Below are 12,950 nucleotides of genomic sequence, written 5' to 3' on the forward strand. Positions count from 1 at the left end.
AAGCATCTGCCTTTGGTTCAGGCCATGATCTCAGGTTCCTTAAAAAAAAAAAAAAAGAGCCAGATGGTTAATTGAGCCACCCTAGTGCCCCAAAAGTACTATATATCTTTTAGGATGTATATTAAACATGGAGTAAAATTAAAAAAAATAAGATTATCCATTTTCTTGCATTCAGTTTAGAGCCTGAATTCTACTCAGATGTTTACCTTTCAGTGTTGGTTGAGGGGAAGGGCAGGGCAGATAAAGGGCAGTGCAGGAAACAGGTAATGCTTACCCCATTTTCAATTCTTTGAAAATATATACATACCTGGGAGTGAGATTCCTAAATCTTATGATGATTTTGTTTAACTTTTTGAGGGACTGCTAAAATGTTTTCCATAATAGCTGCACCATTTAAAATTACCACCAGCAATGCACAAAGGTTCCAGTCTTCATATTCTGGCAAAAATGTGTTCTTTTCTTTTTCCTTTTTTTTTTTTCCTCTTCTCTTCTTCTCTTCTCTTGTTTCTCTTCTCTTCTCTTCCCTTCTTTTCTTTTTTATAATAGCCGCCCCCCCCCCCCCCATACACTCATGGATGGATGGTGGTTTCTAATTGTGATTTGGATTTGTATTTCCCTAATGACTAATGATACTGAGCATCCTTTCATGTGTTTATTGACCGTGGTATATCTTCCTTAGAGAAATATCTATTCAAGTCCTTGCCCAGTTATGAATTGAATTGTTTTTTGTTGTTGTTGAGTTGTTGGAGTTCTTTACATATTCTAGATCTTAATATCTTATCAGATGTATGATTTGCAAATATACTCCTTGAGTTGTCCTTTTACTTTTGCAGGTGTCCTTTTATGCACAAAGTTTTCAAATGTTGATGCTGTCTAATTTATTTTTTCTTTCAGTGCCTATGCTTTCGGTGTCATATCCAAGAAATCATCACCAGACCCAAAATTGTGAAGATTTATTTTCTATATTTTCTTCTAAAAGTTTTATAGTTTAGCTTTTAAGTTTAGGTCTTTGATTAAATTTTTGTTCATTTTTGAGTTAATTTTTGTGTATGGTATGAGGATATCCAGTGTTTCCAGCACCATTTCTTGAAAAGACTCCTCATTGAACGGTCTTGACACCCTTGTCAAAAATCAATTGATCAGGGGTGCCTGGGTTACGCGGCTGACTCTTGATTTGGCTCAGTTTATGATCTCAGGGTGGTGAGATAGACTCCTGCATCGGGTTCCATTCTCAGCGTGGAGTCTGCTTGAGATTCTCTCTCCATGTGCCCTTCCCCACCACTCACTTTCTCTCTCTAAAATAGGTAAATACAATCTTTAAAAAAAATCAATTGACCATATATGTGAGGGTTTATTTTGGGGTTCTCTGTCCTATTCCATTGGTTTATGTCTGTCCTTATGCCAGTATCTCACTCTTTTGATTACTGAAGATTTATAGAAAGTTTTGACATCAGGAAGTATGAAAATTTCCAACTTTGTTCTTGTCTTACAGACTGCTTTGGTTATTTGGGGTCCCTTGAGATGCCATATGAATTTTAAGTTGGATTTTTGCAAAAAACATCATTGGGATTTTGATAGGGATTACACTGAATCTGCTACACAATACCACTTTAGATGGTATTGTCATCTTAATATTAAATTTTCCATTCCATGACCATAAGATGTCATTCTATTTATTTATGTCTTCTTTAATTTCCTTCTGGAGTGTTTTCTAGTTTCAGTGTACAAGTCTTTGCCTCTTTAGTTAAATTTATTCATAAGTATTTATTCTTTGGGTGCTATTATAAATGGAATTGTTTTCTTAATTTTATTTTTGGAACATTCATTGGGTATAGAAATTGAACCAATTTTTGCATGTTGATTTTGTATTCTGCAACTTTGTTGAATTCATTTATCAGTTCTAACAGGTTTTTGTGTGGAATCTTTAGAGTTTTTTACATATAGAATTATATCATCTGAAAACAGATAACTTTACCTCTTCCTTTCCAATTTAGATACCTATCTCTTTTTCTTGCCTATTTGCTCTGGTGAGAACTTCCAGGACTATGTGAAGTAGAAGTGACAAAAGTGGACATACTTGTCTTGTTCCTGGTTGGGAGAAAGGCTTTCATTATTGAGTGTGATGTTAGCCCTGGGTTGGTTGTTTTGTTTTTGTTGTTGTTGTTTTGTTTTTGTATATTGCCTTTATCATGTTGAGGAAATTTCCTTTTAGAAATTGGATATCTAGAATTGAGTTTTTAGAAATTGGAAAGCATTCCAAAGAACTGAGAAAGCCAATATCTTCAAGGTGGATAGAAAAAGTCTTATCGTTTTAGTAGTGTTCTCTAGTAAGTGGTATTATATCAAATCAGAGATGTTAGATGGTGCAACCCTTTGGTATAGCAATTTGGCAACACATTTAAGGGCTCTAAAACTGTTCATAACCTTGAAGCAATAATTTCATTTCTGATAAATCCATTCTAATAAATATTCTTCATTATATAAGGAGGTTTATATGAAAGAGTAGAAAGAAAAATTTCTGTATAGTATTTTATAGTTCCATGACATAATTGGGAAAGTTTAAGTAAAAGCATGGATTTATCCACAGCTGTGGAAGATTGAAGTTTAAGGTTTGTTACCAGGACAACACAGTTGTTCAGGTGCCTTCACTCTACATGCACAGCTCTTTTGTGAAATGAAATATTTTAAAAAATCACATTCTTTATCATTAGGGTTTCAATGTCACAGTGTGGTCAACATTGTTTTGGTGGCTAAGATCTTACATTAAGGAACAAAACAGGGATTTATTTAGCAAGATAGTAAAGTAGAGTAAGATAGGAGAAAATGTAATTCCAGCATTTGGTATTCTAGTTTCATTTGCATCAGGAATGTTCTAGAACATTGGTTTTGAAACAGTGACAATTTTGTCCCAAGGGACATTTCTCAACTGCAGGACCCATTTTTTAATTGTTATGACTGGGGGTGAGGGGTAGGGGTGTGTTACTGACATCTAGTGGTTAAGTCCAGGGATGCTGCTAAACATCTTAGACCAGCACAAGACAGTTTCTTTCCCACAACAAAGAATGATCTAGTCCAAATTGTCAGTAGTGCTGAGATAGAAAAAAGAGCTCTAAAGAAAGTAGTCAGTGTGATTATACTATTACAATAATTAACTTGCAAGGATAAGGATATTAAAAGCAATAGGTAGATTCTGACTGTGCTATTGCTGTGATCACGGGGTGAAATCCCAACTGTACTGTATTTGAACCACAAAAGAAGGGAAGAGAGTCTAATATATGGATAATCATGCTAGGGACATGCTCTGTTCTCTACAAAAACATTATAATTTACACCTTATGCTAAATTATTCTAAGGATATAATAAGAAATTAGGGCAAGTATAAAATAGTTTAAGTAGGTTAGCATCCATTCCCAAATAGGTCTAGGTGAAAATATGTTATCCTAAGAGGTATTTTGTTGTTTTCATTTTAAGTAGGCTCCATGCCCAGTAGGGAGCCCATCATGGGGCTTGAACACAGACCCTGAGATCAAGACCTGAGCTGAGATCAAGAGACACTTAACCGACTGAGCCACCCAGGCTCCCCCATTAGAGGTATTTTTAATATCTAATGTTATTGAGCAATAGTTCATACATACAAAACAATATGTATAAGTAATTGTATACCTGTATATATTTTATACCTGTATACATGTATATAAAATGTATTAAATGAATATTCTTAAGCCTACCACCAGCTTGTGAATTAGAACATTATCAATACCATGGGCTCCTCCTGAGTTCCATCCCCCTGCTTCTCCCCAAGACATTAACCACTATATTGACTTTTATCTTTATCATTCCTTTGCCTTAAAAATAGTGAATCATATATATATATATATATATATATATATATCCTTAAATTATATACCTTTTAGTTTTGCTTTACTTTTCCCAAACAAAAAAGGTATCATAATGGAGACAGTCTTTTGTGATTTCCTTTCCCACTCAACATTATCCACCTTCTCACATGCAGTTCTTATTCATTATGTTACTGTTGTTTAATACTACTTTGAGCAATTGTTACAGAATTTGTCTATTCTCCTCTTGATATACATTTGGGTTTGTTATGGGTTGAAATGGGTTCTCCCAAACTCATATTTTGAAGCCCTAACCCCCAGTGCCTCAGAATGTGACTGGATTTGGAGATAGGGCCTTTGAAGAGATGATTAAGTTAAAATGAGGCCATAGGATGGGTTCGATCCAGTCTGACTGGTGTCCTAAGAAGAGGAAATTCAGGTATGTGCAGGCACAGAGGAAGGACCATGTGGGGACACGCCAAGAAGGCAGCCATCTGCAAGCGAGAAAAGAGAGGCCTCAGAAGAAACCTAACCTGCTGACACCTTGATTTCTGCTGTCTTGCCTCTCAAACTGTAAGAAAATAAATTTCTGATGTTTAAGGCTCTCATTAGTATTTTCTTATGACAGCTCTAGCCCTAGTTTCTAGTTTTCAATATTATGAATGTGCTGCTAAAAATACTGTTGTTTCTATACATATGTATGTGAGTTTTTCTACTATACACATTGGAGTGGAACTGCTAGGTTGTGCCATATACATATCTTATGTGGCTTAAGATGATGCCAAAGAGTTTTCCGTAGTGTGCATGAAAAATTCCCATAGCTCCATGGTCTTGCCAATACTTGGCTATTGTCAGACTTCTTAATTGTTGCTCTTGGATTTTTTTTTTTAATTGAGCTTTCTCATTCCATTTTACCTCTTCCACTAGTTTGGAAATTATATACTTTGTTTCTTTTATTTTAATGGTTATCCTTAGAATTTACCATATAAATTTATCTAAAGTTAATCAGCATCTTTTTCTCCCAGGGTCATATAAGAGCTTTAGAACATTTGCTTCTGATGACTCTTTCCGTTTATGTGCTATTGTTGTCCAGCATTTCATTTTCTTTTTTTTTTAACCCATCAAATTAGAAATTTTTTTTTTTTACGGATAATATCTGCATCAGGTATACACACATACACACACTCACACGTTTACCAATTTCTTTGTTTCTTTGTTTCTTTATGCCTTCTTACATCTCACACTTTCCTCCTGCAGCAGGTCTTTGTTTTTCTTCTCCCTCTGACATTCTTTTAGAAGCTCCTTCAGTGAAGATGAACTGGAAATAAACTCACAGTTTTTGTTTATCTGAAAATGTCTTTATTTCAACTTTATTCTAGAAACAGTTTTTCTGGGCCCCGGTGGCTCAGTCGGTTAAGCAACTGCCTTCGGCTCAGGTCATGATCCTGGAGTCCTGGGATCGAGTCCTGCATCGGGCTCCCTGCTCAGTGGGGAGTCTACTTCTCCCTCTGACCCTACCCCCTCTCATGCTCTCTCTCTCTCTTTCATTTTTTTTTCTCTCAAATAAATAAATAAAGTCTTTAAAAAAAAGAAAAAAAAAGCATAGTTTTTCTGAGTTCATAATTCGAGGTCCATGGTTCGTTCTTGCTAATTTTTCTGTATTGTTTGGCAGTCCTCTGGCTTCCATTGTTGTGGGTGAGAAGTCTGTTGTTAGTCTAATTATTGTTATGTGGAAGTGATCTTGTCTCACTGGCTGTTTTACTAGGGTGACCTTACTCCAGGTTTGCCCAGCGCAGCCCAGCTTATGTCGCTGTTTTAAGATTATGATTAAGAATGCCCTCTTTGATTCTTTAAACATCTGTTTTAGGCAATAAATAATATGGTTACTCACTGTGGCATTCAAGGTTTTCTTTGATTCCCTTCAGTTTCACAAAATGTGTCTAGAATTAGATTTCTTTTCTTTTTTTTTAAGATTTTATTTATATATTTGAGAGGTTGAGAAAAAGCACTCACAGGTGGTGGGGAGTGGGAGAGAGAGAAGTAGACTCCCCACTGAGCAGGGAGCCCGATGCGGGGCTCGATTCCAGGACCCTGGGATCACAACCTGAGCCGAAGGCAGACATTTAACCCACTGAGCCACCCAGGCGCCCCTGGATTTATTTTCATTCATGTCACTTGGTACATGACACATTCTTTACTTTCTTATCTCTTTTTGAAGCAGTTTGTGCTACCTCCTAACCTATCCTCAAGTTTGCCAGTTCACTTTTCAGCTACTTCTAATCTGCCATTTTACCTATCCACTGAGACTTTAGTGTCAACGATTACATTACAAAATCTATTTGGTTCCTTTAAAAAATTGTTGACTCATTCTATGTTTTGTTGCTCTCTCCTTGCTCATTTTTGTCCTTTGATATCATTTGTTCCCTCTTTATTTTGTAGTCTGTGTCTGATAATTTTAGTACTACACTTCTTGGAGTTCTAAGTTTATTGTTTGTTGTATCTGGACTTTTGGTCATGGTGGCTTATTTTCCTATATGTTTGGTGATCTTGCACTGTGAGCTCAGATTTGGCTGATTTTTTTTAATTTTTATTTTTGCTTTGAAGTATCTTTTATTTTTTAAATAGGGTTATTTATTTATATACAAGTATTACCTTTCTGTACTTTCAACTGATGGAATGTTTTCTTCATTAATCAAAATTATAGTGAATAAGTATTTATAAACACTTTTAAGTTAATAAATATGTATAAGTCTATTTTCTAAATTCAATTAATCAACATATAGTGTATTATTAGTTTCAGAAGTAGATTCAGTGATTCATCAGTCTTATATAATATCCAATCTCATTACATCATGTGCTCTCCTTAATGTCCACCACCCACCCCCTTTTCCAGCAACCCTCATTTTGTTTCCTATGATTAAGAGTCTCTCATGGTTTGTGTCCCTCTCTGGTTTTGTCTTATTTTAGGTTTTTCTCTCTTCCCCTATGATCCTCTATTTGTTTCTTAAATTCCACATATAAGTGAGATCATATGATAATTGTCTTTCTCTGATTGACTTATCTTGCTTAGCATAATCCCCTCTAGTTCCCTCCATGTTGTTGCAAATGGCAAGATTTCATTCTTTTGATGGCCGAGTAATATTCCATTATATATGATGGCCAAGTAATATTCCATTTTATATATATATATGTATGTGTACACACACACACACACACACACACACACACACACACCACATCTTCGTTCTCCATTCATCTGTCGATGGACAGCTTGGCTCTTTCCATAGTTTGGCTATTGTGGAAGTTGCTGCTATAAACATTGGGGTGCAGGTGCCCCTTTGTATCACTACATTTGTATATTTGGAGTAAATCCCTAGTAGTCCACTTGCTGGGTCGTACGTAGCATAGCTCTATTTTCAACTTTTTGAGGAACCTCCATACTGTTTTCCAGAGTGGCTGCACCAGCTTGCATTCCCAGGATTTGGCTGATTTTAATTAGTTGAAATTACGGGGGCCCAAGCCCAGGATAATTTCTTCAGAAAGGATTTGTTTTACGTTCCGGTGTGTGCCAGAAGGGGGACAATTCAGCCGCCTACAGAGCATTCAACTTAATGTGGGTCTTAGCTCTCAGACCTTGTGGTGAGCTCCAGGATTGTGGATTTTTCTATTTCTTCTTTCAGCTCTATCAGTTTTTTCTTCTTGTACTTAGAACCTCTGTTCTTAAGTGTATACACATTTAGGATTGTTACGTCTTCTTGGTGAACTGACTCTTTTATAATTATATAATGCCTGTCTGTATCCTGGGTAATATTTCTTCTTCTGAAGCCTACTTTGTCTAATATTGATATAACCACTCAACTTTCCTTTGGTCAGAGTTCACATGGTATTTATCTTTTCCTACCCTTTTACTTTGGACCTATCTATGTCTTTGTATTTAAAGTTGGTTTCTTCATCGCCAAAGGCAAGGGAAGCAAGGGCAAAAATGAACTATTAGGACTTCGTCAAGATAAAAAGCTTTTGCACAGCAAAGGAAACAGTCAACAAAACCAAAAGACAACTGACAGAATGGGAGAAGATATTTGCAAAAGATATATCCATTAAAGGGCTAGTATCCAAAATCTATAAAGAACTTATCAAACTCAACACCCAAAGAACAAATAATCCAATCAAGAAATGGGCAGAGGACATGAACAGACATTTCTGCAAAGAAGACATCCAAATGGCCAACAGACACATGAAAAAGTGCTCAACATCGCTCGGCATCAGGGAAATCCAAATCAAAACCTCTGTGAGATACCACCTCACACCAGTCAGAATGGCTAAAATTAACAAGTCAGGAAATGACAGATGTTGGCGGGGATGCGGAGAAAGGGGAACCCTCCTACACTGTTGGTGGGAATGCAAGCTGGTGCAGCCACTCTGGAAAACAGTATGGAGGTTCCTCAGAAAGTTGAAAATAGGGCTACCCTATGACCCAGCAATTGCACTACTGGGTATTTACCCCAAAGATACAAATGTAGTGATCTGAAGGGGTACATGCGCCCCAATGTTTATAGCAGCAATGTCCACAATAGCCAAACTATGGAAAGAGCCAAGATGTCCATCGACAGATGAATGGATAAAGAAGATGTGGTATGCAGCCATCAAAAGGAATGGGGTCTTGCCATTTGCAACGATGTGGATGGAACCAGAGGGTATTATGCAAAGTGAAATAAGTCAATCAGAGAAAGATAAGTATCATATGATCTCACTGATATGAGGAATTTGAGAAACAAGACAGAGGACCATAGAGGAAGGGAGGAAAATACGAAACAAGATGAAACCAGAGAGGGAGACAAATCATAAGAGACTCTTAATCTCAGGAAACAAACTGAGGGTTGCTGGAGTGGTGGGGGGTGGGAGGGATGGGGTAGCTGGGTGATGGGGAGGGTATGTGCTATGGTGAGCGCTGTGAATCGTGTAAGACTGGTGAATCACAGACCTGTACCCCTGAAACAAACAATACATTATATGTAAAAAAAAAAAAAGATAGTAGGAAGGGAAAAATGAAGGGGGGGCATTCAGAGGGGGAGACGAACCATGAGAGACTATGGACTCTGAGAAACAAACTGAGGGTTTTAGAGGGGAAGGGGGTGGGGGGATGAGTTAGCCTGGTGAAGGGTATTAAGGAGGGCCCGTATTGCATGGAGCACTGGGTGTTAGATGCAGACAATGAATCATGGAACACTACATCAAAATTGATGGTGTAGTATATGGTGACTAACATAACATAATAAAATAAAATTAAAAAAATCTTAAAGTTGGTTTCTTGTAGACAGCTTATAATTGAGCTTTGCTTTTTAAAATTATTCTAATCTACCTATTTGTCTTTTAAATGATTCTTATGGAGTTAATTTTATTGTATGGAGCTTATACAAGAGGGGCCTAAAATTCCCAAATTGAAAAATTTCCAAAGCACTATTGGTGTAATAATTTATTAAAAATTAGGTGAATCAAAATTACTAGATTAATCCACAAAAGTTTTAAATTTTGCCCACTATTATTTAGCACAAGTAGCTTAAAATGTTTAAGGTATACCTAGATGTTGCTGAATACATTTATCGAATGTTTACTATTTAGTCAACTCTGTATCAGGTTGCCAACCTAGTTGAAAAACAGAAAATACTCTGTTGACCTGCATGATTTCACCCTTTCTTTCCCATTTCCTTCTGAAATGATCAGTGGAATTGGGAGTGATATAAGAAGTTTCTCCTCAGCCCAGAGCCTGCTTAGAGGATTCTCTGTGACTGGCTTTTTAATTGCCTGTGGTCATGTTTGCCCCCAGGTGTGCACGTTAATTAGAAGCACGTTGTATTTTGAATAGCGTATTGAAGCTCGACCTGGAGGTTCTGAGTCAACATACCCATCTCACCCTCTTTCTCATGTCTGTGTTCCCATTTGATGCCGTAGTGGTACACAGCACCCTTGGGTGTTGGTATAACGGCAATAGCCACACAGGCTTTGGAGCCCAGACGGCTGATGTTAGAACCCTGTGCCTCAGCCATTGATTTGCTCTGAGACCCCTAAATAGATTCAAATTCCTAAGCATCAAATATGTAGTAGATGCTAATCTCCGACCCTTGTCCCACTAAATAATTTAAAACCCCAAGGATGATGTGAAACATATTTTTAAAGATAAAAAGGATCTTGGAAAGTTATTAGTAACTTTCCAGGAAATTTTTATTACGGAAAATTTCAAATACACTCAAAAGTAGAATAGTATAATAAATCCTCATGTTCTCATCACCCAAACAGTTTGCCAATCTCATTTTACCTACCTCCCAGATCAACTTTTTCTTTCTTTGTTTCCTGAAGCATTTCAAATCAAATCATAGATATCAGATTATGAAGCCCATAAATACCACAGTATGCAAGTAAATCTTTTTAAAATTACATCTACCAATGCTTTCTTAGTCCCACTCCCTCCTTATTAGATTAGGAAACCTAGAGGGTTAGTGACTTGCCCAAGGCCATACAATTAGCGGCAGAACTAGAGCTAGAGCTTTAGTGCTCCTAACAATCCTGTATTCCTTCCCTTAACATGTTGCCGATGAAGATTACCTACTTACCAGCTTAAAAAAAAAATGCAGTTAGATTCTCCACCAATTTCTTACCTCAGGATCACTTGGGAAATATTAAAAATGCAAATTCCTGAGCCCTTAGTCCCAGAGGATCTAATTCCTTAGGGCTGAGTTGGAGCCAGTGGTTTGCGGGAGCCAATTTATACTGGCTCTCCAGATCCAACTAATAAATTTTAAGGGATTTTAAAGTTACTAAAAATCATTAAAAATTAAATTATATAAGCTTACAATTAAGTAAATTATATTAAAAACAAAGGTAATAAATACTCAAAACTTGTTTTCTACAGACTTTACTGCACTTTACCATTATCTATGCTCTTGAGGTTATGTCCATCGCTATCTGAATGAAGGAAATATTGTGTAATGGTGTGGGGCACAAACGTCTCTCCTCAACTGCACGCTCAGCGGCAGTTTGAAATTCGCCATGTGGGACATTCATACCACGAAATTAGCAAATTTCACTCAGTGACCAGAGTTGTTGTTTTGTTTATTGTCTAGACTTCAGGAAGTGCTGGAGAAAGTGTTAATAATGCAGACTGAATTTAAGTGTGTCATGTCTATGACCATCATAAATAGTACAAAATATGAGGAAATATTAAAAAACTGTTACACAGTTCAGCAAAGAAATCTCTCACATTATTAATAAATGATATTTCATTTTAGTTTTATTCATTCATGTAAATGGAAATATTAACTAATATTCATGTCCCTTGTTCATCAACTGCAACCATGGGCTGGCTATAGTTAGAGTTTGGCAAAAATCAACGCATTCTGTAAGAATGAGTTAGATCATGAAATTTACAAAAACAAAATTTAAAAACATTGAATATATTATTATCTGTAAACTGTGTGTAACAATCTATTTTATCGGCAAGATATATTATGATGTATGCAAAAAATGACTACATTGTTTTATTTTTTGCGTTTTTGGAGATCTAGTTTTAAACATTTTCCAGCACACCTCTGTCTGAAACACAAGAATCTACATTTAAAGGAACCTCTTAGGTATTCTTATCTTTACTAAATTTGGAGAACCAGTGTTTTAGCCATTGAACAAAAAGAGCAGGATCATTTAATTAGTCTCCAAAAGTTCTTCCTGATTCTTAACTGAAAGCAAGATACAAAATGTGTACTTTCAAATACAGAGGGCTATTTAAAGATTTTTAAATAATTCATATACAATAAACAACACATATTTGGAGTGTACAATTTGCTAAGTTTTGAGAAAACTATTACTATACTCAAGATTGTGAACGTATCATCACCCCCCAAAAGTTTTCTCATGCCCTTTTGTAATTCTTCCCTCTATCCCTGTCTGCCCAGCCCGACCTCAAGCACAACCAGTCTTCTTTCTGTCACCACAGATTACTTTGCATTTTCTAGAATTTTGTATAAATGAAATCATACAGTATGTACTTTTTTTTGGCCTAGCTTCTTTCACCTGGCATAACTGTTTTGAGATTTATCTATGTTTGTGAGCGAATATTTCATCTTTATTCTGATTAGTGTTCTGTTGTATGGATATACCACAATTTCAAGAAATATGAATGAATGCCATAATTTTTCTTCATTCAACTCTTTTTTTTTTGTTTGGTTTTATTTTTTTTTATTTTATTTTTTTTAAGATTTTATTTATTTGAGAGAGAGAGAATGAGAGACAGAGAGCAAGAGAGGGAAGATGGTCAGAGGGAGAAGCAGACTCCCTGCCGAGCAGGGAGCCTGATATGGGACTCGATCCTGGGACTCCAGGATCATGATCTGAGCCGAAGGCAGTCGCTTAATCAACTGAGCCACCCAGGCGCCCTTCATTCAACTCTTGATGGACATTTGGGTTGTTTCCAGCTTTTGCCTATTACAAATAATGCTGCTATGAATATTTGTGTATTAATCTTTGTTTGGACAGGCATTTCCTTTTCTTTTTTCCTTTTTCCTTTTTTAATAAACAAGTGGAATTTGACATTTTATTTATTTTTATTTTTATTTTTTAAGAGAGGGGGAGAGAGAGAGCATGCGCATGAGTGGGGGGAAGGGGAGAAGCAGACTGCCCCCTGAGCGGGGAGCCTGATGTGGGACTCAGTCCCAGGACCCTGAGATCATGACCTGAGCTGGAATCAAGAGTTAGATGCTTAACCAACTGAGCCACCCAGGCACCCCGCATTTCCTTTTCTTTTGGGTAAATACCTAGGAGTGAAATGGTTGGATCATATGGGTGATATGTGTGTAACTTTTTAAAGAAACTGCCAAACTGTTTTCTGAAGTGTCAGAAGCCATTTTCTTCCTTTTTGTTTGATGGTGAAAAAACATGTGTGGTTCTGACTTTGGGTCAAGATTTTTACGTGAGCACTCCAAGCGAGACAGTGTTGCAACACAATTCGGACTATATTCTTTAAGTAATTAGTCTTTAGAGTCTTTAGGTAATGGGATTGGGAAGAAACTAGTGTATAGCAATGAACTTTGTACAGTCACTTACTTACTTTACATCATTGGTTGGTGA

The sequence above is a fragment of the Callorhinus ursinus genome, unplaced genomic scaffold (genome assembly GCF_003265705.2).
Source record: "Callorhinus ursinus isolate GAN/ISIS: 27379988/994484 unplaced genomic scaffold, GSC_fseal_2.0 scaffold17, whole genome shotgun sequence".
NCBI classification, from domain to species: domain Eukaryota; kingdom Metazoa; phylum Chordata; class Mammalia; order Carnivora; family Otariidae; genus Callorhinus; species Callorhinus ursinus.